Source organism: Antechinus flavipes, chromosome 1, assembly GCF_016432865.1.
Source record: "Antechinus flavipes isolate AdamAnt ecotype Samford, QLD, Australia chromosome 1, AdamAnt_v2, whole genome shotgun sequence".
Taxonomy (NCBI): Eukaryota; Metazoa; Chordata; class Mammalia; order Dasyuromorphia; family Dasyuridae; genus Antechinus; species Antechinus flavipes.
In genome coordinates this window covers 96,748,491-96,776,181 of record NC_067398.1, presented here as the reverse complement: position 1 = coordinate 96,776,181, position 27,691 = coordinate 96,748,491, and the positions used below count along the sequence as shown (strand labels likewise).

Genomic DNA, 27,691 nt, shown 5'->3' with positions numbered 1-27,691 from the left:
AACATCTGAAAAACCTGTATTGCTATCTCTAAGAGCAGACCACACACAGGTGGGCTCTTATCTTACACTGACTCCCCCTCTCTTCTACAATCCTTTTTCCTTTTTCCATTCAGACTTCTTTTTTTTTATATTTGAAATCAAAATTAAATAATTTTTACTAAAAGCAAAAATAAAACTAAGGCGAAACAGGAACCAAAGGCCTTAATAGTATGTAGCCTAGTAAAAGAAAACAGTCACTATTTGAAGGATTTTGTACTTTTTTAAAACTGGTTTGTATTTGCTCTCCTACTTTTGAAACTGTAAAGATTCTTTTAAACATTAAAGTGTTAACACACCACTGCAATGCCAAAGTTAATTTATAAATGATGTTTCTAAGAACACATGAAAACATTTATTTTTTTAAAAAACCGGAGTGACACCAAATTCTCTATAAACAAATTTAGGACATCCGGGCTTTGATTTTATTTTTAATTTTTGCATAATGAATATACATATCGATGACAGAGGAAAAAACTAGTAATCTTTTAAGTGATTCCTGGTTTTATCTCACTATCTTGATTATTTATGTGAAATTCTACTTATAGAAGTATGATAAAATATCACCAGTTATATTTTTAACTGGTTTGCATTTTGAAAGAAAAATTATGAAAAGTTTTCAGAAATTCGTTTGGAATCATGAAGCTTCTTTTAAATGTACTAAGATCTGAATGCTACAGTCTAAGATCAACACTGTAGTGTAAGTCTTCATACCCAGTCTAATTCAACTGGAGGAGAGGGGAGAGTTGGAGGAAGATGGGGGGAAATCACAGCAACTAGTTATTTCATGCTGTGTAAACAAAATATTTGGTTACCTGAAGCTTTCAGCAGATGACCATGGCTTATGTAGGCACAGTCTTTGATGAAAATAATAATTCCATTCTGCCACTGGTCTTACAAACCACTTCACAAGTACATATTTCAAAGAAAGTATCTTTAATTGTCAAATTATCAAATTACAAATTATTCCTAAACTTGCCTTTCCAAAATATTCACCTCACTATCCCCTTACCCCCCTCACAAAGTTTTGCAAATAAAAAAAAAAGTCTGCAATTCTTTAAAAACTAAAGATAGTAAGTGCCCACACTTATAACAAAGAAATTGGAATAAAGTTTTCTGAATGGCATGGTCATAGCCAAACGAATTCCACAGGGCTAACAGGCAAAGGGCTATTAAAGGGGGGGAGGGAGGGGGGAACAGGAGGGAAGCAGATACTTTAGGCTTCAAAATGAATACTGCATTTCTAGGTGCATTTTGTTTCTTTTATGATTCAGTAAATTCAGGACATACATTTCAATAGCACATTTTGAGAGCAATTAGAACCAAAAGGAAAATACTCAGCATCTAACGCCAGGATGTTTCCTTGACCCTAGAACACCCCAGGTCAAATGCAGTATTCAGCCTTTACAATATGGAAACAAAGTAAGCCCACACTAAACCAACTCATAGCTTTGTTTTTTAGCAAATCCTATTGACTCTTCACTTCTTAAAAATTACCCTGGTTCAAACCCTATATTAGCAAAGACTGCAGAAGTAAAACAATCCTAAAGGTGTCTGACAGGATAAAACTACCCACTTCAAAAAAGGACTTGAGAATCTATGTTATTAAACCTCGGATACATGTCCTGGTGAATTTCTATATAAATTTGATTTACAAATTCCACTGAAAATGTACCACAGCTGGCAGAATAAATTACTCTAATAAATCATTACTAAATAACAGTAAATCTTGATAACGACATAAAGCCTAACAGAAAAAGTATGCAAAAGTAAGCAGTTGGGAGAGAAAAACACTCTTCACACACAAGAAAACAAATCAGGAAACTTGCTATGCCAATGCTGCAAAGTGATTCAATGACTAAAAAGGGGATAAAAGTCCCATAAAAACTCTATTTACACTGACACTGGATTTCTCCGAGCTATTGCATCCAAGCAAATTGCTTATAAGAGCAATAGCCAAAGATCCATTCCAGGTTTCTGATGCTAATGCTCCCAGGCCAGAATAGCCTTTCAAGGAGCTGAGCTCCTCACTAGGGTCAAAGAGAGAAACCACATTAATTAACATCACTAGGCCCTGTCACTTCATAAATGGTCCTTTGGAAACACTACCTCTCTGTTCTGCAGTAAAAAAATATTTTTTCAATTTTAATTTTATTTTGTGTTCTTTTGGATTATGCACCAGACAAATATTTTCAGTAATCCATTATACAATTCTAGAAGCAAAGAAGAGATCTTTGCTTGTTTCCAAACTTCCTAGGCCTTATTTAGTTCTTACAAGTTATCATTTGTCAAAAGGCCCAAAATTCAGAGTTGGTGTCTTGACCAATGGTACACAGCTCTAGTGAAAAGTAGCAATAAAATGACAGGTCCCAGAACCTCCCCCTTACATTGTGTGATTACTTTTTTAGTCTCCTGAGAGAGGTAAGTTATTAACTTGACACTTTCACAACTGAGATAAACTCTTTAAAATCATGAGCCTGCAAAATATGGCTAGTTTATTATATGTTCACAAGGACTTGTTATGGCTTTTCTATTTTGGTTATTTGTAGTCAGTAACCCCTATTCTCCATAAAACACCATGAAATTTTATTTAAAAGTTGCTTTGACCTTCCCTTCTATTTCCAACACCTTAGGTGGGCAAATATATCAGATTAAAACCCTGGGAAGACAAAAAGTGGCCTTAAATAAATCATCTCTGTATTCTCCTGATAGAGCAGTGAGATCAACACCACACATAGAAAGAAGAGTATTGAAGAATGAGCTAGAATGCACACATTTGTAAAAAAAAAAAAAAAAAGGTAATGTTCAGCAATGATAACAAAAAAATTATGTCCACTTTAGGCCAAGAAAAAAAAATAGAAAATACTTTAAAGGATCACATGCCCCATTACAGAAAACATGGTTGTCTTGGCCTACAATGCAGATAGAGGATGGATCTGAACAAGTATCTATGGGAAAGGGGAATGTGTTTATGTATAACTTTAAGGGGGGAGAGGAGGAAGAAGGAAGCATTATGGTTCTTTTCAGTTTGTCTTCATTCAGATGTAGTGATTATAAATCTAACCTTGTGATAAAAGCCATCTACCTGGTAGTTCAGGTAAGACTCACTGACCCCAGAGAGCACAAGGTATTCAACACTGGCAGGCAGTCCCACGTCACTTTTACTCTCTCCCTTGTCAAAGGTTTCAATTAGCATCTCAATATAAATGACTCCACAATCTATATCTCTGTCCCTGATCCTTCAAGGAGCTCCAGTCCCACAATTTCTGCCTGCCCATATTTCCATCTGCCCTCTTTTTTGGGGGAGGGAAGGGAGGAAGGCGGGTTGGGGAAAAGGGCAATATATCTATCTGGGAATCTTCAGTACCTCAGACTAAATAGATGGATCTTTTCAATACTTCAAATTCATCATGTCCCAAACTAATCATACGTCATTCCTTCCTCTTTTCCCCAAACAAATAAATCCTCCCCCCAACTACCCTATTTTAATTGCTAACATCATAATTCTATCCTTTCCCCACCTCACCCAGGCTCTAAAACTAAAAGACAACTTTTACTTTTCTTCCTTTTCTGATCGCTGCATTCACCCTATCATCATCCTAATTCACACCTTCATTCTCTTGGATAGCTTCTCCCCTAGTAATTATGTCTCCAGTCTCTCATACATTCTCTACACAGTTACCATTTCATTCTCTCCTAATGTACAAATCTGGCCATGGCACCTTGTCAATAACCTTCAGTAACTCCCTATTTCCTGTATAATAAAATACAAATTCTTAATCCTGGCATTTAAAATGTAACTACAAAATATGACTCTAATCTACACTTCCAGCTGTATATCAGGCCATTACTCCTTGTGCATTCTATATTCCAGTTTGATCTTTTCTTGTATCCTCCCATTTCTGAGTAAAAGTACAAGCCAATCCTCTCCCCCTCCCCTTTGAATGCATTCCTTGTTTCTGTCATTTAAATGCTCTCTTCCTTCAAGAAAAGCTTATGTGCCACTTACTCCGTGAAGCTTTCCCTGATCCTACTAAAGAAAATTGGTTTTTTCCTTCCTCAAACTTTCTTGTACTCAAACCTTTGTTTGGCTCTCCTGCCCTCTGACATTCTACTTTACATCATAGTAATTTGCATAATTTCATATCCTCCTCCACTCCATGAGACTGTAAACTCATGGGAGTAAAGCCTGTGTCAAATCTACCCTAACATCACAGCACTCACAGAATACTAGGCAGATAGTAGGTGCATAATAAGTTTGTTGAGTCTACTGGGATTCATCTCTATGCAAAGTCATTCTTTGAATAACCACTGCTCCTTAGCAGGGAGCAGAGCATCTGTGCTATGGCTGCAGAACCTGGCATGTTCCAGACAAAATAAATAAAGCAGCAAAAAGATCCCTAACTCTGTGAATGGGAATAAACATCTAAAAGTTATGTGTGGAAACAACTGAAAACATTTCCAAACAATCCAAAGTTCAGAAAGAGAGAGTGAGGCTGTATGAGAGGGCATCCACACAAAAGAGCAGTCGTGTGCAGGAGAGAGATAAGACATACTAAGCAAAACAGAAACGGGACAGGAGAAGATGCAGGAGAGCATGAAAAGAATCTGAACAGGACAATGGAAGGGAGCAATGATGAAAAAGAGGGTGCTTCTAAAAGACAATTTTAGAATGTACACTTAGAGTATGTGTTTTATTTTACAGTAAGGAAAGCTGTTCACCAAAATTAATACAAGTATGAAAAAAGCTAACCACTAAGTCTCTCACATGATGTACTCATTATTTATGCACTTGTTAAATGCCCAACTGTTACACCACTAATATACCACTAAATTGAAATCTCAAAGTAAGCATCTTAAGTGATTTACAAATTAAAATTTTAAAAAAAAATGAAGTGAGACTTGATTTGTTGCTGACTTGTAAGTGACCCCACCCACTGGTATGAAAGCCCTAAAGAGAGAAAATGCATGTATGCACTTTGTTAAATATATAGATACATATATTTTTTTGTAAAAAAAAATTTTTTTACCTTGGTAGTTTGCTTTATATTTTCTGATTATAGGTATTGTTTGCTACACAGCAAGTTATTAACCACGTCATGATTGTCATCAAGAATTTAACCATCAGAAGAACTGATTTAACAATAGAATCAGAGCTGGAAGATAATTCAGAAGCCTTCAGTTCTCTACACATGCACCTGAATAAAAAAACTTCTCTACAAATATCAGACAAGTGGTCATCATCAACCAATCAGTCTTTACTTGAAGACCTTAGCTGAGAAAGAGACCATTACACTTAGAGGCAGCAGGGTCTAACTTTAGGATAGCTCTAATTGTTAGTAAATTTCTCTTCATAACAAGTTTAAGGCCATTTCTCTGCAATATGCACCTACTTATTATTTCTAGTTCTGCACTCTGAGGCCAAGAAAAACAAGACTTCCTATTCAAATCCTTTGGATACTTGAAGACAATTGTCCTGTTCGTGTTCAACTATCTTTTCAGGCTAAAAATCCAATGAGTTAAACCTAGTCCTCAGGTGGCATGGGCTTATCAGTGTTTTTCTTAAAATATGGCACCCCAATCTAAACATGGTAATGTAAATATGGTCTTATCAGGACAGTACATTGTGTGACTATAGACTCCATAATCTTGACCACTTTCCTTAAGTATTAGCTTTATTTCTAAAACATTACATATATTCCTAGTCCATACTGAGAGCTTGAGATTTTTTTCTAATTTTCCTATTTTTTTTCTAGCTGATTTTTGAACTCATATAATTCCTTATATTTATTCTAATTACATTTCATCTCATACTAGAAATAAAATAAGTGCTTATTTATTAGGTAATGTCTAAACAAGCTATGGTACATGCATAAAGTGCTTCCCTGGGATCTAGTTCATGTGGGTCTGGTGACTTTAATTCATCACTCTTTCCCATTATAATTTAAGCTCCCAGAAATCAAGGATGGTCTTTGCTTTAATATTTATATTCCTAGCACTTAGCAGAGAGTTTGAGACATTTTTTTCAGTCCTCTTTGTGACCCCATTTTGGGGATTTTCTTGGCAGAGATATGGGAGTGTTTGCCATTTCCTTCTCCAGCTCATTTTACAGATGAAAAAACTGAGGCAGATAGGGTTAAGTGATTTGTCCAGAGTCACACAGCTAGTGTTTAGAATCAGATTTGAACTCGGGAAGATGAGTCTTCTTGACTTTATCCATTGGACCATTAAGTGCTTAGTAAAGGCCTCTTCATTCATTAAGTTGTAAATACCCCTGGGCCTCAGGTTTCTAATCTGTTAACTGATCCACTTGGACTAGATTATAGGACCACCACCACTCCTCCAAACCCTGCCTTCCCTATCAAAAAATAAGCAAGATCAGGGACTATTTTTCTTTTTAGCAAAATAACCTGAAACATAGCTAGCACTTAATAATTTTTTTCTTTCTTTCATTCCTTTTATGAAATATTATCAATTGTTGCCCTCTTTTTTCCTATTCAAAGAAGGAGAAAAGAGAAGCAAAATAAGAATTCTATAATTTTACCTTACATCTACCATCCCCTTTTTCTCCTAATATCCTCCCATAGCATTTTTATCACTTCTTTGATTCTCTACTCTTCCCAAATAATAGCTTTAAAAAAATTCCTTTGTTGTCCTTAGCATCAATCATCATCTTCAATACATTCTGACATTTAGCGCTCCTGATATAACTATTGTTAACCAACCTTGACATGCTTTTATATTCATACTCAGTTACTTGCCCATCTTTCCATGATAACTCACATTTCCATATATCATGTAAGTTTTATGAACCATTTTCTCACAGCAATTCTTCAAAGTGGGTAATACAAAAATTACTCCCATTTTACAGAACAGAAAACTTGAGTAGAAAAAGGATAAATGCCCATAGTCACACATAATTCAAATCCAATCCCACCACCCCCAAACCCAATCTAAAGCTGTTATTTTTCCTCTACAGCAAACTCAAAAATGTGGCTAAGGCAGAATTAGGAAATTTAATTTCTGAATTTTTCTTTATTACTTTTTGTCATTACTGCCTAGGCAGACAGTATACAATAAGGGAGAAGACAGACTATGACTTAAAATAGATCTCCCTAAAGCCTGATGTGTTCTATAAGTAAGAGGCTGATGAGTAGGGTAGGGGAGTACTTGAGAACACACCTTTCACTTCAGGATGTGTCTAGACTGTAAATCCCTTGACAGCAAGCACTTTTTTTATTCATCTTCACACCTTCTCCTAGGTCAAGCACAGAACAGTTATGTGCTAAATATTTTTTGATGGAACTGAATGACCAAAGAGCCCTCTTTAGTCCAGTTGATCTCCTGTTGTTCTTATAATCAAACCTTGTTCTATTCATTTTTAGTTTATAGTTACCAAAGCAAATTCTTTAAACAGGATATTAGTTTCCATCCATCTTAAGTGTTCCTACTTGCATGATCCTATAGAATACATTCTGTTAATTATATCTTAGAGCAAATCTTAGAGATTTATACATTTCAATTTTCCAGCTATTTAAAAATAGCATGGTATAGTGGGAAAAAACAACAACAACAACAACAAAACCACACCACTATAACTTAAAATCAGAAGACTTGGCTTCAAGCCTAAAATCTTAGTTTCTTTATATGAAAGGGAATTACACAAATATGTTAATGAATAAGAAAAATACATATTTACAAAAAAGATATGTATTATTTGAGATAACCAAAAATTGGAAGTATTTTCCCAACAATCAGGGAATGGCTGAATAAATTATCATATCTGCATATGATAGAATATTACTCCAAATATTAATAAAAATAAAAAATATAAAGAATTCAGAAATATGAAAAAGTTTATATGAAAAAAATGAAGTGAAGAAAGTTGGGACAAAAATGAACAATACAGACAATGACTAACACTGAGATGAAATAAAATTGGTCATTTAGAATGGACAAAGTTGGTAGCATTTAGGTAAAATTTTCAAAGACATACCCTTTTTTCAGTGAGACAATAAGCAAGATTAATAGATAATCTGACTAGAATTGGAATAAAAAAGACTTGGGTTCAAAACTAACATCATATACTTTGTGACAATCCTCAGCAAGTTACTTAATCTGATACTCAATTTTGTCATCTGTGAAGCAGAACCTTTCTTTATAAGGTACTACAAATCAAAAGAGATTATTTGTAAAAGTGCCTTGCAAACAAAAATATGAGGTATTCTAATATCTAGTTATTGGTAGATACAGAAATGGTCGATGGCATCCTATTAGTCAAGATATTACTTACCTAATTTGGAAAATGTGCATTGTAGAGGGATTTTGAGTGTTTGTTGAGAAGTATCTCAAACAAAGTTCATCTTTTTTTAAAAAAAAAAAAGTCTTTCAAATTCAATTAAAGGAATGGACTAGATCATCTCTGTTTCTTAGGCCTCTATTCAATCAAACCAAGTAATGAATATAAATGCCTCTGCTTTACTTTATGTAGTAGCAAGTTCAAAACAAACTCATGGTGACAAGGAGTATTCACTTTCCATAAGACTCACTTTTAAAATGTTCTCAGTAACTAGCCTGGAGTAGTTTATCGAAAGTTAAGTGATTGTCCAAGCAAGGTAGGACTTATTCCCTTCAGTTGCAGCATCCTCTGGGTGTTTACTGAGGCTGAAGAAACTGAAAAATTTAAAAGGCACTTCCATGAGTGACTGTAGGTAAACAGAGAGATCCAAATTGGATCAGCCTAAGGTATGACAGAAGGAAGGAAATAATGGGCAGATTAAGTTAATTTGGGACTACACAAAAGACACATCTCTGCAAAAGGGACAGAAAGGCAAGAAGCCTTTCAAAATTGCCTTACACTGTTATTATCCTCTCTCTAAATATACTCCCAAATCACGGCCAGTCACCAACCCTGCGAGAAGGAGAGGCTGCTAAAGTGAGAAAGTGGGTACAGATGCCTGAATTCTGCTAAGCTCCTGATCAAAATGCTCACCAGGGGAAAAGACAGTAAAAATAATAACTATGCTTCAGTGTCTCTTCAAACAACAAACAAAGGGCAGAACAAAACTCTATGGCAACTCTAATAAGTCAATAAAATTCACATTAGCTCTTGTTTTTACTTTAGGACTTAGTAAACAGGTCTGAAAGGTACAACAAAAAAAACACCTCAGGGCTAAGAATAAGTCTGAATCTATCTAACACTAGTTGTTTAAGGATATGTCATCTTTTTTTTTCCTTTTAAAAAAAAATTCCCAATGATGAAAACTTAAAGTTAAAATTAAGCTAATACAAAAAATTACTATATTATCATCTTGTATCATCTAAGGTTGTAGAACAACACAACCAGAACAAAAGTAAATGAATTATTATGTTTTATACTATTTATATTGTTAATTAGATCACTAACATAAAATATTTAATATAATTAAATAATATTTAGTTATTTATACTTGTAAAATACATTTTTAATGGAAAAACAAGTTTTTCCCATAACACTAAAATGTAAAACAGTTATACTGAGACAAAACGCATCAAAATTCTGAATCAACTATAACTATAATAACTATGGCTAAACACTGATTCATCAACTCAAAAGCAATAGCTTACTTAGTGACACCAATGAACAAAAGCTCCTTCCTTTTTCTGGATCTTCTTTTTCTCATCTGTAATAACTTACATGTGTACAATAAGAGGGATAGGCTAAATGACTTCCAAGGTCCCTTTCAACTCTTATATTCTCTATTCTCAGTTCCAAGGTCCCTTCCACCTCTCTTCTGCTATGATTTTTCTCTACCTCTCTTGAAACAGAAGGCAAAAAGTGGTAGTGGTTGTGATAATACTAGGGGTCCTGGTAGTAGTAGTGATGTGTTGGGGATGGTAGTGATAGAGACCAGAATTCTACAGGCCAAACTGGTCAGTGTGGCAGAAAGAGCATTGGATTCTTTGTTAAAAGGATGTGGCTGAAGTTCCAGAGCTGCAATTTACTACTTGTGTGGACTTAAAAAAATTACTTAGTCTTTCTGGGCCTCAGTTTCCTCATCTGCTTAAAAAAAAAAAAAAAAAAAAAAGGAGGTTCAATAGTATTTCCAGGATCTCTTCCAACTCCAAATCTATGACCCCACAGTTACTATAAAGGTTGAGGAAAGAATTTATCTTTTCTCTTCTCAGATCTAGCATGAAACAGGGCCATTAGAGATCTCCTGCATTTAATATCCTGAAAGAAGGGATGGGCAGATCACAACCAAAGTTCTAGAGCATGTCCAAAGATCGTGTTCAAAGCATCATTTTTCCTCCTGGATCTACAATATTTCAAAAAGGAAAAAAGATTATATCACTTGTAGGTGATAATTAAATGCCACCATAATTGTCTCAGCTCTTAGATATGTTTGACACTATCTTAGATAATAAAATTAACTTAGAAACATTTTCTGGGTTCTCCAAAGAGTACACATTCTCAAGAAGTATACATACCATTAGCAACAAATCAACACACCCACACACACACACACACACACACATATACACAAGGAATAGACAACAAAATTCTTCTTTTCCTTCAAATAAAATTGAGTTATTTTGCTTTTGTCGTCTTATGTTCATTAGAGAAAAACTTCTAGTAAAGAAATTAAAGATCAAAGGAAAGAACAATCTGTGAAGCAGAAGGCTGGAGTAATGTAACTTCATAATTTCTACTCTAGTGTCATAATTACATGAAGCATACTTATAAATCTTTAAACTTCAATGTTCATTATCATCCTTTTAAAACAATTCAATTTCCCTTTCTATATGATACCTGAAAGAAAACACAATAAAAGTGATTAAGAAGATTATGATATTTACATCCAGTACCTGAGACCTTTCCTAAAGTGATTTAAAGACTTTAATGGATTGGAACATCTCTGTGAGAAAACTATCTTCCTATTTCCGGGTTATATAATAGAAAATCAAGAAAGAAAGGATAAGTGACTTGAACAATCCTCATTCATCAGAACCATGGTAAATTCAAACAAGATAGTAGATATTTATCTTCTGGTGAATCTAACAGAAGATGGATCCTCAATACATATAAAATACAATATAAAGGATTCTTTTACTATGGTAAAACATCCTATAAAACAATCTTTACTGAAAATTCTCTACCTAATGACATAAAAGCTTAATGAGATCTTTCAGCTTTCTTCAAAGGTTTTCTCCAGTAGCCAACTTATATACAACCAGGTTCCCCTTTCATTCTAGGCTTAAAAAGAAAGCATAAGCCTAATGTTTAGTAGAACCTTGACTAATTCTAAGGTTGAATATGTGGAAGGTAGATCCAGACTAAGGAAAAGTGGGAAGGAAATGAAGCCAGTAATCAATGTTTGTGGACAGAAGTGGGTGGTCAATAGTACATATAACTGGGGTACTGCCTAGAAAACTGGTGAATGCCACAGAACAGAGGAGGGCATTCTTTCTACCTTATGTCAAAGTTTAACTTTTCTCTATACCCAAAGAATTATTAACTTGCAATCCATGAGTGTGGGGGATTTCTAAAAATATGTTGATAACTAAATTTTATCATTATTTTATATATTTTAAAACATTTTCCCCCTGGAGGAAAGATCCAAAGGCTTCTTCAGACTGCCAATTAGATCCACGACACACAAAAAAATTTAAGAAATTCACTTACACCTAAAAAATACCTCAAAAGATCAACAAAGACCCATTTATAACTATTAAAAAAAGCTCACTGCCACAAACTAGGTAACATTCCCAGGATTAGTAAGGTATATTGAACAGAAGGAATTGCTTTATGACCCCCAAAAGAAAAAATTACACACACACACACACACACACACACACACACACACACACACACACACATATATATATAAAACAAAAAAACCCAGGGGGTTGAATGAACAGAACTGGGGGGAGGGGGAGGGGAAAGATTCCAAAGTAGATAGGTCTTGTTCCTATCTACATGTGTCATTCTTTTCTACAGGCCTCATAAAATTAAAGGCTCTCCATTGGGAGACTGAAACAGAAAGAAAAAAAAAATTCTTCTGCTAACATGAGGTTCCTCTAGTACTTATTTATTTGAGTTACTAAGTGTGTGATGAGAATTAAAATAAGAATTGGGATTGGTTCCTAGGAAAAGTTAACCTTGCTCTTTTTCCTGCCCACACAAAAGTAATTCTGTTTAGAAACCTTCATTTTGTTGGCCTCAGCCCATTCTTAGGGTGTATAGCTCATTCACTGCCAGTAATTGCTTCCATACAACACAGTGTTTTAGAACATGTTTGCATACTTGTTATGATGATGCATGACATTTATATTACATTTAAAACTCCAAAGGGCTTACAGGGCTTTTATTTTCTGTTCTCGGACACAAAGTCTATACATGGTTTTCCAGTGGAACTACCAGAAAAAAGAGGCCTAAATTCCATTTTTATTTTCAATTAAATTACTCTAAACTTTTGGCCTTCCAAACATTTTTTTAAATCAGCTAAAAATATAAACATAGTTGAGAGGAAATGCAACCTGGAAGTCAGTGACAAGCAATTATGAATATCTCTGGAATATGTCCAAATTAATAATTATACTGGTTATTGCATTGAAGTCAATAGCATACTCATTTCATTGACATGAATTTTCATAGCACCCCACCCCATGTTGCAAAAAATAGCAGACTATTAAATATATTCTCAAGTAATGGAATATCATATTTCCTTCTCTAACAGAGTAGATAAGATGAGCATTTTTTAACCACATATGCTACTTTATTAATGGAACATTATGGAAGGTGGTATTGAATGCACAAAAGTACAGTTAGCCAGCCTTCCCATTTCCATGCTCTCTAGACTAGTTTTTACATCTCTCCTTTTTTCTGTTGCCAAAGAACATACAAATATTTATTATAGCCAGATTCCCTCCCAGCACAGTTATAGTCAAGGTTGGGTTAATGCTTCCATTACAAGCTTCTATTTTCAGATATTTACAACTTGATGATAAACATTTCTCTTCAATTTTAAGTCAAGACTTAGCATGTCGTTTTATTTGTTTTAAGACTTTCTAAAAAGAAAAAAAGAACATCAATGGTATTTTGGGGTTTCCCCCCTTTACAGGATTTCCCAAGCATTCTAGATAGGGCTGTACTTTAAGACAAAATATTCTCAATTAGACAAGAATCTGTTTAAATGGCACTGATATTTTACTTTAAAACTCACCAAGGAAATGTCAGAATCAATCCCCCAAATACAATCTATAAATTCAGAAAGCTAGAGAAGGAAACAAGTTTTTGCCATTTTTCCCCCCATGAACAAAATACCTAGCAAATTCATTCCTGGAATGCAGAATGAAGTAGAGATATCAAATTCATATTCTGCTTTCCTTCTGTATAGATTGATAGTATCCTAATTAAATCAAATAAAATATTGTCTCTTTAAAGTTAGTACTGGAACAGATTATAATTTTTTAATTGAAATATGCCCTGGGATTAGTGGAATGTACTGAATAGTGAGAATTGCATTTTAGAAGAATTGAGTTCAAATCCTATCTCTGATTTTGATTAGAAGTCAAGACTCTCTCTTAAATCATGGATAAGATAGGTTATTCTCTACATTGGTAAGTTAGAAACTTTCATTTTGTTGGCCTCAGCCCATTCTTAGGGTTTATAGCACATTGGCATAAGAGTGTTACCACAAAGGGAAGATACCATCTATCCTCATATGCACACAGATTTCAGGATTTATTTTTTTATACTCAGAAAATACACCCTGGGAATGGCTGAATAAGTTAAGGTATATGAATGTAATAGAATATTATTGTTTTTTAGAAACAATCAGCAGGCTGATTTCAGAGAGGCCTGAAGAGACTTATACATCCTAATACTAAGTGAAATGAGTAGAACCAAGAAAACATAGTACACAGTAATAACAAGATTATGTGAAGATCAACTGTGATGAATTTAGCACTTTTCAACAAGGAGGTGATTCAAGACAATTACAATAGATTTGTAATGGAGAGAGCCATCTGCATCCAGAGAGAAGACTACGGGGATTGAAGGTGGATCACAACAAAATATTTTTGACTTAAAAAAAAAAAAAAAAAAAAAAGAAAATATTTCCTAAATTAAAGGTATCTTTTTTCTCCTAAACCTATAATCCCAAAATTAATTTTGTCTATATGTATGTAAAGTTTAATCAATCATTCAACAATTTATTAAGGTCTATTGTGTATTGTGTGAAGTGCTGGAGATATCGAGACAATGCAAGAAAACAATCCCTACCCACAAGAAGTTTCTAGTTTCATTACATCAGTCCTATGAGACTATAAAATAACTATTATTTCTTTCACTCTGCAGATGGGAAAATCTAAGGCTTAAGGAACAGAAATTATTTCCCCAACTAATAAATGTCAAAGATTAATTCAAACCCAAGTCTACTCACTAGAGACCCAGTGCATTTTACACTTTTATAATTAGCATACAGAAAGTGTACCTTAATTAGACTTAAGAGCTAAAATCCTGCACTTAATGCTGAAAATAAGTATTATGAAAGAAGTAACAGTTTTCTTACAAACACAGTGGGACATCCTTTTAACTAATTTTTGAATGTACTCTGTTCTATCTATATATCAGCAGAAATATAAATGGTATCACATTTCAACCTTAACTGTTATTTTCCCCATCTTAGTGATTTCTATCACAACCTTAATGTTCTTTTAATGTCATTTTTTCCTGTGTGATATATCATATTTATCTTCATAACTATCCATCAATATTTCCTTTAATTGAGGTTAATCTCTTTCAACTTATGGAAGAAATCCTCATTGTGCAGCTTTCAGAATGTAAGATGTCTGCAGCTGCTCAAGAGCCTCTCACAAAAATCTGAAAATCTGTGAATGACTCAAAGTGGAGAGCAAATTCTCTGGTATGTTCCACTGTTGTACTTTGAGGAGAAGACTAGGTAAATCAATCAATTAATAGACATTTATTAAGCATCCACCATGTGACAGGAACAATATTAAGCACTGGTAATATGAGAGGAAAAGACAATCACTGACATTAAAGAGCTTCCATTCTAATGAGGGAAACAACATGCAAACAAACATATATATAGGATAAATAGGAAGTAATCAAGAGTTAAGGCACTATAATTAAGAGGTTAAGGTTAAGATTAAGGTTTCCTATAGAAGGTAGGATTTTAGTTGGGACTTAAAGGAAGCCAAGAAAATCAAGTCAATAGTCTGATTGGAGGAGGGAGAACATTCGAAGCACTGGAGGTAGCCAGAAAAAAATGCCCAGAGCAATGTGATAATATCTTGCTCACAGAACATCCAGGAAGCCAGTGAGTGTCATGGGATCAGAGTATGTGTTTAAGGTGTAAGATATAAGACTAGAGAGGTAGGAGGGGGCTATGTTATAAAGGGCTTTGAATGCCAAGTAGAGTATTTTGTATTTGTTTCTTGAGGTGATAGGAAGCCAAGGCAATTTATTGAATGGTATTAACGGGAGGGAGGGAAGGAGGGAAGGAGGGAAGGAGGGAAGGAGGGAAGGAGGGAAGGAGGGAAGGAAGGAGAGAAGGAGGGAGGGAAGGAGGGAAGGAGGGAAGGAAGGAAGGAAGGAAGGAAGGAAGGAAGGAAGGAAGGAAGGAAGGAAGGAAGGAAGGAAGGAAGGAAGGAAGGAGGGAAGGAGGGAAGGAAGGAAGGAGGGAGGGAAGGAAGGAGGGAAGGAAGGAGGGAAGGAAGGAGGGAGGGAAGGAAGGAGGGAAGGAAGGAAGGAGGGAGGGAAGGAAGGAGGGAGGGAAGGAAGGAAGGAAGGAGGGAAGGAAGGAAGGAAGGAGGGAAGGAAGGAAGGAAGGAAGGAGGGAAAGAAGGAGGGAAGGAAGGAGGGAGGGAAGGAAGGAGGGAAGGAAGGAAGGAAGGAAGGAAGGAAGGAAGGAGGGAAGAGAGGGAAGGAAGAAGGGAGGGAAGGAGGGAAGGAAGGAGGGAGGGAAGGAAGGAAGGAAGGAGGGAAGGAAGGAAGGAGGGAAGGAAGGAGGGAGGGAAGGAAGGAGGGAGGGAAGGAAGGAAGGAAGGAAGGAAGGAAGGAAGGAAGAAGGGAGGGAAGAAGGAAGGAAGGAAGGAAGGAAGGAAGGAAGGAAGGAAGGAAGGAAGGAAGGAAGGAAGGAGGAAGGAAGGAAGGAAGGAAGGAGGAAGGAAGGAAGGAAGGAAGGAAGGAAGGAAGGAAGGAAGGAAGGAGGGAAGGAAGGAAGGAAGGAAGGAAGGAGGGAAGGAAGGAGGGAAGGAAGGAGGGAAGGAAGGAGGGAGGGAAGGAAGGAAGGAGGGAAGGAAGGAGGGAGGGAAGGAAGGAAGGAAGGAAGGAAGGAAGGAAGGAAGGAAGGAAGGAAGGAAGGAAGGAAGGAGGGAAGGAGGGAAGGAAGGAGGGAGGGAAGGAAGGAAGGAAGGAAGGAAGAAGGAAGGAAGGAAGGAAGGAGGGAGGGAAGGAGGGAAGGAAGGAGGGAAGGAAGGAAGGAAGGAAGGAAGGAAGAAGGAAGGAAGGAGGAAGGAGGGAAGGAAGGAGGGAGGGAAGGAAGGAAGGAAGGAAGGAAGGAAGGAAGGAAGGAAGGAGGGAGGGAAGGAAGGAAGGAAGGAAGGAAGGAAGGAAGGAAGGAGGGAAGGAAGGAAGGAGGGAGGGAAGGAAGGAAGGAAGGAGGGAGGGAGGAAGGAAGGAAGGAAGGAAGGAAGGAAGGAAGGAAGGAAGGAAGGAAGGAAGGAAGGAAGGAGGGAGGAAGGAGGAAGGAAGGAGGAAGGAAGGAGGGAAGGAAGGAAGGAAGGAAGGAAGGAAGGAAGGAAGGAAGGAAGGAAGGAAGGAAGGAAGGAAGGAAGGACCAGGTTTCCAGTCCTAACTGTAATACTTAGAAGCAAGGGCAGCTAAGTGGTACGGTAGATAGAATGCCAGCTTTACAGTCAAGAAGACATTTTCTTGGGTTCAAATACCTCTTCACATACTTAGCTTTGTCACTAGTGCAAAGGAAGGAGGGAGGGAAGGAAGGAAGGAGGGAGGGAAGGAAGGAAGGAAGGAAGGAAGGAAGGAAGGAAGGAAGGAAGGAAGGAAGGAAGGAAGGAAGGAAGGAAGGAAGGAAGGAAGGAAGGAAGGAAGGAAGGAAGGAGGGAAGGAAGGAGGGAGGGAAGGAGGGAAGGAAGGAGGGAAGGAAGGAAGGAGGGAAGGAGGAAGGAAGGAGGGAAGGAAGGAGGGAAGGAAGGAGGGAAGGAAGGAAGGAGGGAAGGAAGGAAGAAGGAGGGAAGGAAGGAAGGAAGAAGGAAGGAAGGAAGGAGGGAAGGAAGGAGGGAAGGAAGGAGGGAAGGAAGGAGGAAGGAAGGAGGGAAGGAAGGAAGGAAGGAAGGAAGGAAGGAAGGAAGGACCAGGTTTCCAGTCCTAACTGTAATACTTAGAAGCAAGGGCAGCTAAATGGTACGGTAGATAGAATGCCAGCTTTACAGTCAAGAAGACATTTTCTTGGGTTCAAATACCTCTTCACATACTTAGCTTTGTCACTAGTGCAACTCACTTAAGATTGTTTGCCTCACTTTCCACATTAGTAAAATGAGCTGAAGAAGGAAATGGCAAACCACTCAAGTATCTTTTGTTAAGAAAACCCCAGGTGGGGTTACATAAAAAGTCAGACACAACTAAAAAGTGAACCACTAGCAAGTTAAACCTCTCTCAGCCTCAATTTCCTTTTTTGTAAAAGAGATGATACTGTTTACACTATCTACCTAAGAGATGTGAAAAAAGCTGGGGAAACAGAATAATGGGAATGTTATAAAAGTTAATTCATTTCAATTTAATTCAACAAATGTTTTTAAAATGCCTACTAAATGCAAAAGACAGTGATAGACTAGATTAGTGTTTAGGGAAAATAAATTAAATTCTAATCCATTGTTCAAAAGGAAAACATTAATAAAAAGTTTCCAAATGTACCAATTTTGATTACAGAATCTGGGTTTGAAATGTGACCAACAGTCACTTAAAATATCTTTGTTCACATAGCCCAACCTTCCCAAAGGGGACTGACTGACTGTTGGGTGAGATTAGGAATTGTTTGTCTTTGGCATAGACTTAGCCAAGCATAAGGCCTTGCTTATAGATATTAAATATTAATGTTTATTATTATTGTTGTATATAATTATATACAATTATGATATATTATAATAAATATTAAGAATTAATATTAAATAAAAGAGTATGGAACAGAACTAAACTGAAGGGGTATATAATCAAATGTAAATAGAATAAAATTTCAACTACTTTTAAACAATTTTCTTTCCAAATTTATTTTTTATATAATAGCTTTTTATTTTCAAAATATATACAAAAATAGTTTTCAATAATTTTAACCAATTTAAAGAGGAAAAACTGAAAGTATTTAAGCCCCAGAGAAGGTAGAAAAGAGTAGGCCATTAAAGAGAATCATATAAGTAGGATAATAAAGTTGACAATTGCTGGGAATAAAGTTTTAAAGAACAGAGGTTTTGGTGAAATCATTTAGACAGAAAAAGAGGAGCAGAATCTAGGATGGGACTGAAGTAGGTAGTGCAGAGAATTGAAGGACATAAAGAAAAAGTGACAAAATGAAATGCAAAGTAGAATATTTGAATATTTGGAAACTCTTGGAAAGGTTTTCTTGTCATTCCCCAGACTTTGTCTTCTCAAACCTTCGCAATCTAGCTTCCAAAATTTTTATTCACTTAAAAGAGTTCTCTCCAATTAGCAATGATCTCCTGATTGCCAAATAAAATGGTTTTTCTCAGTCCTTGTCTTCCTCAGCTTGTATACTTGACACGCCTGACCATTCCTTTCCTCAAGTCTCTTTCTTGTCTGGGTTTTCAGGATTACATACTTCCTGCCTATCTAATTACTTCTTATCAGTCTCTTTTCCTGTCATAACCCAAATTATGGCCTCTAACTAGAGGACTTCTTCAATGTTCGGTTCTAGGCCTATCTCTACACTACCATTATCGATGGCCTCATCAGGTACCATGGCTTAAATTATCATCTCCACACAGATAACGCATACATATTCAGTGCTGATCTTTACCCTTTCTTTGAGCCTTGTATTACCAACTGCCTATAAAAACTTCAAACTGAATGTCTTGTAAACATTTCAAATTTAACATTTGAAGAATGTCCAAAAGAAAACTTGGCATATTTCTCTCCATTCCCATCACTTTTCTCTAGTTCTGTCAAAAGCAGCTGCTTGCTTCCTTAAATTTTTGTCCTTAAATCCTTACTCTCTCTCATCCTATATATCCAATAACTTGTCAAATACCTTGTTTGTTCTACCTGGATAATAATATGTCTTGTGTATGGAATTTTTTATCTAGTCACATGATCACCAATTAAGTTCAAGTCAATAACTTATTATGTGCCAAGGACTGTGCTATATGTTGAGAAACATAAAAGCAAAAACACAATTCCTGCCTTAAAGAAACTTGGCTTCTAATGAAAAAGTACAATAAAGATAATAAAGATAGAGAACATCTGGTAAGAATACATTCCAGACAAGGATGACTGGACATAGCCAGCCTGAGTACTTCCCTTAAAATGAAGATTCTGGAAGGAACCAGCTAATCAGCCAAAGAGGCTACCACAGCAAAGCATATTCTCAGAGTGAGAAACACAGGAGTGATTATGAACTTCCAGGGTGAGGAGAATTATAACATGATAGCAAAGATCCAGAGAGTCAGAAGTAGAGTCTGGAGAAAAATTCTAGCTCCCTGTCTGTTGAAATCTTTCTCTTACTTTATCATTCAACTCATATATTACATCCTCTATCATGTCTTCTTTGACAAGTGAAATGGTCTTTCCCTCAAATTTCTCATAATATTTTGCCTAGATCTCTCCTCTACTTTTTTATCTCACTTCCAAAATCCTTGCACCATCAATAACTATATCAGTTATTATTGTACTTATTCTTTCCCTCTTATATTGTAAGATCTTCAAAAGCAACATCTGTATCTTCCATCAATTTTTACATTTCCAACTCCTACCATTCTGCCTAATACTTAGTAACTACTTTTAAAATTTCAGACCTATATTTGAATTCTTTTCTCAATATAAAGACATGTTAAAAAAAAAAAAAAACAATATCCCCCTCATATTTCAAATCAGCCTTCTCACCCCACATCCTACCCCAACATCTGATTTCCTACCCATTCTGATACTCCCAAGACTTCCTTGAATTCCAGACACAAGCAGATTCATCTGCTGCTCCTAAAAGACCAACTATAACTCTTAGATTATATTGAATATATTATCATCAAAGCAGCCTTGGACACGGGCTAGAGAACTAAATTTTAAAGGGAATTTAAAAAGAAATTGGAGTCTGGCATATAGTATATTAACATAGAAAACTAGAGACAATAATAAACATGTAGGCCTTCTCATATCTGAACATCATTACAACTCCAATGGAAAGTGGAATTGTTTTGGTTTTAAGTATATCAGCTCAGGATATGCAAGGGTTCAATGGATCATGCAACACTTCCTTGAAGATCAGGGATAAGAAAGGTATCTAAATATTGATTTTTAGATGAAAATATTTCTAGATCATAATCACAAATTCACTCATTATTTCTTTTTTTTAATTATTATAGCTTTTTATTGACAGAATATATGCATGGATAATTGTTCAACATTGACCCTTACAATCACTTCTGTTCCAGCTTTTCCTTTCCTTCCCTCCATGCCTTCCCCTAAATGGCAGGCAGTCTCATACATGTTAAACATGTTAAAGTATACCCTAAATACAATATAGGTGTACATATTTATACAGTTCTTTTGTTGCACAAGAAAAATAGGATTTAGAAAGGTAAAAATAACCTGGGAAGAAAAGCAAAAATGCAAGCAGTTTACATTCATTTTCCAATATTCACTCATTATTTCATGAAGTGTTTTATTATGTACAACATATCATTTTAGGAACTGAGGATACAATGGTACCTGCTTTGAAGGGGCTTAGTAGGACAGACAATACACTGATATGGTTGGAATCAGGATGATTTTAGTGTTCATTACTACTTGAAACACTAGTTTTGACACTAAACAAGTCACTTTTAAACTTCCTACCTCAGGTTTCTTATCTTAATTCCCCCTTACTGGGCTATTTTATGAGACTCAAATTAGCTAATATACAAAAAGTGTTTTACAATCCTTAAAACACCATGTAAATATGGAAAATTATAATTTTAAAATTCTATTGGGAGATACAGTTTTTAAATGGTTAAGGAGATATGGGATAATTTTAAGGAAGGAGAATTAACAATAGCCATTATAAGTGGCACCAGATTTGTGCCTTGAAGGAAGCTAAAGATTCTAAGAGGCAAAGAGGCTGGAAGAAGTAGATCTGGGGCCTTTGCAAAGGCGTGGGAACTGGAGGTGCAAAACAAGAATGGAAAGTATAAGGAGGTGATTACTATGAAATATCTAAAAAAAAAAGTAGAACCACTCTGTGAAAAACTTTAAATGCACAGCTGAAAAGTTCTTTATGCTAGAGACAACAGAGAGCCACTAAATTCCTGAGTAGGGGAGAATCATGGACTAGAAATTGTCTCCCTCCCTCATTCCTTCCCTGTCTCTCTCTGTCTCTGTCTCTGTCTCTGTCTCTCTCTCTCTCTCTCTCTCTCTCTCACACACACACACACACACACACACACACACACGCAAAGTATAGACTAGAAAGAACATTAGATGCTGTTACAGTTATGCAATGATTGACCATTTTGAATTTGTAGTTCTCCTAAAAATCCTTGCACCATCAAGAATCAACAGTCCAAAGGGTCCACAAGCAGCACTACTAAATTGGAGCTATTTAAAAGCTTCACATATATTCTACTCATTGGCCCCACTTAAAGGTTCAAGCACAACTATCATGAGCCATCACACAACTGCTTTACAAAGTTTAGCAAGAGAATCTATGCATAGCTTTCCAAGGTTCTAGTTCCATCTTCTACGGGAAGCACTGTGTCCCCACAACTGTTCCATTCTCCTCCCTCTCTTGGAATACAACCTAATCTAACATACAATGGATCATTCTTGTCCAAGCACATCTTTCCTCAATCTAGTACTTGCTTTGGGCATACTGCAAACAGGTGTTAAATAAGTGCCCAGGGATCATTTTTGGAAATACTGATAGGTGTATAACCTTCTATATTTAAAACAAGATCTTAAACACATGCTATATCAGAGACAACTGAAATCATAAATCTTTCAACAGACTGTGTACAACTATATGCTCCCAGGTATCTGAGATCAAAACTGAACTCTTAATGTCTATAATTCAGGAAGTTCATTAAATACTGCATGTGGCACCCAGGGTTTAGTTCTAAGGCATGTATTCATATTTGTGCAAGAGATAACTACAAGTATAGGCAGATTATATGTCACAGCTGACTTGCTTAGCATAACCTGCATGAATAGTCAGCAAAAATGATAAGACATTTATAGATATTTAAAGACCTACTGACAGCCATATATGAACTATTCCTGCAAGACAAGATTCACTCTAAAGGACATTCAACTTGATGAAGGTGTCACAGTTCACAATTACACTCCTATGGTGAATCTTGTTTCTTTTGAAGGAATGTGCTTAGCATCCTCTTCACTTTTCTATGAATAGAGGCTACTTTCTTATTCATATGGAAACTTTAAACAATAATTTTATACTTTGTATCCCATCTTTTTAATAAGCCAGAACAGCTTAGAACACTACCCCTGCTTCCCCCTCCCCAAAGTGTTTTAACAAGCATGGTTTTGAGTTAAAGTGCGGTCTTTTCAATGGAGGGGGAAAAAAAAAACAGCGAATGGCAATAAGAAAAATCATATCCCTAAAGCATTACCTACCAGACATAAGTGAATAAAAAATATAACTAATATGTCTGCAGCCTCATCCTTAATCTTAAAACAAATGATAGTATTCAAATATACTATTTTACACATGCAGGCTGATAACAGGTTTTTCTTTTCTCTCCGTCTTAAAGATTTTGTGAACGACACGAAAGGAAGCAGAGTGTATTTAATGAAAGGTTTCCAAGCTGATTTCCCTGCAGGTTATTTTCTCTCTTTTCTCTGGAACCCATACACGGGGTATACAGCAGGGACCAGGGGCGTATATAAAAATAAACTATGAGGCAGCATCAGAGCTGATACCCTAGTCCTACAGGGGCAAGTGAATTATTAGATCTGTGTCATGAGTGTTTTTTTAATATGCCATTGTTCCCACTTGAGCACATTAAACTTTCCATATCCACTTTTAAACCAATATTACCTTTTTTTTTTCCTTGTTCATAATGTTCATGCTGTACATTAGCAGTCAGAAAATCCAATAGCTTAAGTCATCATATAGCAGTTATATGTAAAGCATACTGGATAAAAACCTTCAGCAATTCCTTGTTTGTTTGTTTGTTTGTTTTCTTTTGAAACCGTCTTCTGTTAGTATTGGTTAAAACCCTAAGAAAAAAAAATCTTATGAAAAATGTAGATGAATTTTTTCTTTTACATTGATCACAAACCTATTTTGAACACTATACATTTTCAAAAAAGTTCATTACAACTCTAACTCAGCATCTTCTAGTCCATCAAATTGAAGGTGCTGGGGGGTTTTGGGTTTGGAAGATGTGTTTGCCAATTATTTTTGCACTAGTGCACATAAACAGGCAGGCCAGAATCTTAGGTATGAGTTATATATTCCTGTACAAAATAATTGTATATTCTATGAAGACTGATTCTTTTTCTGGAGAAATATACAACAACACAAGGGAAATCTTGTACCAGCAGCATAACTGAAGTGGCAAGATACAATATTAGAAAAACAGAACTACTTTCATTACTGTGATGCTGTGTGTCAGAATGTCTCTCCTTAATGAACCTGTTTGCAATAAGACTCAGGGTGCAAAGAGGCTATTTAGAGAGTCTATTGTGTCTATAGTGAGTCCTTCAAATATCTTCCCACCATTAGACATGCCGCATTGACCAATTCTGTCCTGATTGCTGTTCTTTTGAGTGTCAGGGGACATTCTTGCCCAGACAGACCGATGGATCAGACATTGCAGTTCATAAAATGTTTACACTGTATATACACACACACACACACACACACACACACACAGAGTGATATAAGCAACACAGCTCAAGATCATACAGCGAGTTGAATGTGGCAGTGTCACCTGCAGGCTTATGATTTTCCGATATCAATGAAAGGATTTCGGTTAAACTTTACTTGTGCTGTCTGCCTGTCGGTCGCTAACAAAAGCCTTATTTTTCTTCTCTTCCAACATGTACCCCAAAGCCCATTGCTCACATGGGAACATTCCAGGCAAACATCCTCCATGTCACAAAGCTCTCTTACTCTGTTGAGAATTTCTCCTAATTGCTGACAAGAAAAGAAATCCATAAATGTCAGGCCATCAAAGAGAGAAAGGGGAAAAATCGTATGAATAAACAAACTAAACCAGAGAGAGAGAGAGAGAGAGAGAGAGAGAGAGAGAGAGAGTGTTCCAAAAAAGAATATGAATTCTATCAATGACAGCTTCAGAGAAGAGAATCTCCCAAGTAATTAAAGAAGCATCCTTGTTTATGGATCCTCGACTAATCAGCCAGGCCTCTTTAAACCAGCTAACTTCTGGGGTATTAGGTTTAACTTCCCTGTTCAAACTCCTCTGAGCAGGTGGCTGATTAGTTGCCATGGAATTAGTTTTATCCCCACCTTTCATACACCTGTATGTCAAACATTCTCGCTACAAAAAGTCATTTTTTCCTCTTATACTTTCCTATAGCTTTTTCCTTTTATATTCTAAACAGATAGCGTTTCTGTTAACTAAAAAGTATTCTTGTCAAACTCTACCCGTTGGTACTGCCACCAGGCTATGTCAAGAAATAAAACTTAAGACTACAAAGGGATAATAAGTAACCAGGATAAAAATAACTAAAATATCTATACTTGTTGTATGTGATAAAGAACCGGAAAATTCCATCCTGAATTCAAATCCAAATCAAATGGTTTTTGCAGGCTTCTTGATTATTATAAATTTTCACTCTTAACATGCTCCATTCTTTTGTTTATATGTGTAAGTTGTTCTACCAATATGATCTCTAATTTTGAAGGCTATTTAGAAAATATAGCTTTGATTTGCAATATCAATGATGTCTATTTAATATTTGTTAATATTTGGTTTTTATTCAATTATTCAATGGCACCATTTAAAATTAATATCCCCTCCTGAACACAGTATGGCCCAAGTAACTGCTTTATAGATTATAAAATTTCATAAACCCATCTTTGGTTGAAAAGCCATATATAATCATTGTTTTTCATTCTAAATTCTAACAAAAGGTATCCTACTACCACTAAAAGTGATTGTATGTAGTTGATCAAAGATGTCTTTTAATGACTTACAAAGTAATTCTATAGAAATGGTCAATTCTATTATATATCCTATTAAAAGGGGGGAGGGATTAAACTAAATAGTATAAAAATCATTTCAACCTAGCTTTAGGATGCACATTAGTTTTCCCCAGATGTTTTACTTCCATGCATATTTATAGTGTTTAAATTCATTTGCATTCTCCATGCATAAATTAAGTGGGCTGGGGGTTGGAGATCTGGTTAGAATCTTAAAAATTGGTCACAAAAAATCCTGAAAATAGATAACTGACAATATAAATACAGTTGTTTCAATCATTGGAATCCAATAGAAAGAAACACTGACATTTTCACAAATAATCATGGCTCAAAACTCCATGGTATTAAATTCTATACACCCTAAGTCCTTAATATACAAGGGCAATATTATTAATAACAATATATTAGACAATACGTATTGTCTAATATACTAGACAATGAAAAGGAAAAATTACTGTGAATAAACGAAGTATTTAATCACAATGCCCGATAATAAAACACAAAAAGAAGATATCTGTTATATCTCTAAAGGAGAGAAGAAATTAAATATGATATAAGAACAAGGCCATGGCAATATACACGGAAGAGATGCAGGGTGTCTGCCATGATGAAATGTTTGGAAAAGCAGTAAGGAAAAAGATGAGCATGAGGATAATCAGGTGAACTGGGATATTTCAAAGGGCTGGTTAAAAATAAGAAAGGCAAGTTTGAACTAGAACTGAAATAAAACTTAGGAAAATAACCCTTCAGGATAATTTATTCTTTAGGCCAAAATGTAACTGGAATATACTGAAACAAAGGGGAAAACAGTGTAGACATGGAAGAAAGGGAGTGAGTATGATGTCTCATTATTATCGTTTTCTTGGGTGAAGTTATTAATTATGTCTATGATTTGCTGTTTTACCCAATCATTCTTTAGTATGAGATTATTTAGTTTCCAATTATTTTTTGGTCTACTTCCCCCTGCTTTTTTGTTGAATGTAATTTTCATTGCATCGTGGTCTGAAAAGGATGCATTTACTATTTCTGCCTTACTACATTTGAGTTTGAGGTTTTTATGTCCTAATATATGGTCAATTTTTGTATAGGTTCCATGAACTGCTGAAAAGAAAGTATATTCCTTTCTGTCTCCATTACATTTTCTCCAGAGATCTATCATATCTAGCTTTTCTAGTATTCTGTTTACCTCTTTGACTTCTTTCTTATTTATTTTCTGGTTTGATTTATCTAATTCTGAGAGTGCAAGGTTAAGATCTCCCACTATTATAGTTTTACTGTCTATTTCTTCTTGCAGCTCTCTTAATTTCTCTTTTAAGAATTTAGATGCTACCCCACTTGGTGCATATATGTTTAATATAGATAGTGCTTCATTATCCATGCTACCCTTTAGCAAGATATAGTGCCCTTCCTTATTTCTTTTAATTAGATCAATTTTTGCTTTAGCTTGATCTGAGATCAGGATGGCTACCCCTGCTTTTTTGACTTCACCTGAAGCATAGTAGATTTTGCTCCAACCTTTTACCTTTAACCTGCATGTATCTCCCCGCTTCAGGTGTGTTTCCTGTAAACAACATATTGTAGGATTCTGGCTTTTAATCCATTCTGCTAACCGCTTCCTCTTTATGGGGGAGTTTACCCCGTTCACGTTTATGGTTAGAATGACCAATTCTGTATTACTTGCCATCTTGTTAACCCCGGTTTATGCTTTCCTCCCTTCTTTCCCCTTTCCCCCCCTTCCAAGTATTAAGCTTGTGAGCACCCCTTGCTTCTCACAGCTTGCCATCTAGGGGAGGGGGTGGAGGGAGGGAGGGAAAAAAAAATCGGAACAGAAATGAGTGTCAATATAATGTAATTATTAAATAAAAAATTTAAAAAAAAAAATAAAAAAAAAATAAAAAAATAAAAAAAAAAAAAATAAAAAAAAAAAAAAAAAGAAAGAAAGGGAGTGAGTAGCACACCTTGGCAATGGAGGACTGATGCCCAAGAATCATAAAAGTTTAGAGCTAAACAAGACCACAAAGTCCTTTATTCTTCATTTCAAAGAATAGGAAACCGATATCTAGATGTGTGAAATGACCTGCCCAACTTCACAGAGCTACTTAGTGGGAGACCAGGATTCTAATTCAAATCTTTGACCTCTTAACTCCAGCATCCTTTAAATACTATACATGACAACAATTCTTTTCTGTTTATGGTAAACCCTAGACAAGACCATCAATGGATTTATACTGAGATGT

The 27,691-nt window shown here is 35.8% G+C and overlaps 1 protein-coding gene and 1 pseudogene across 1 annotated transcript in view; one reads left to right on the top strand and one right to left on the bottom strand.

The window, feature by feature from the left end:
* The window catches only part of BNC2 (basonuclin 2), a 512,346-nt gene that overhangs the window by 374,095 nt on the left and 110,560 nt on the right, over positions 1-27,691 (bottom strand). The window lies entirely within an intron of this gene.
* LOC127545930 (60S ribosomal protein L17-like) overlaps positions 26,022-27,691 on the top strand; it is a 39,673-nt pseudogene continuing 38,003 nt past the window's right edge.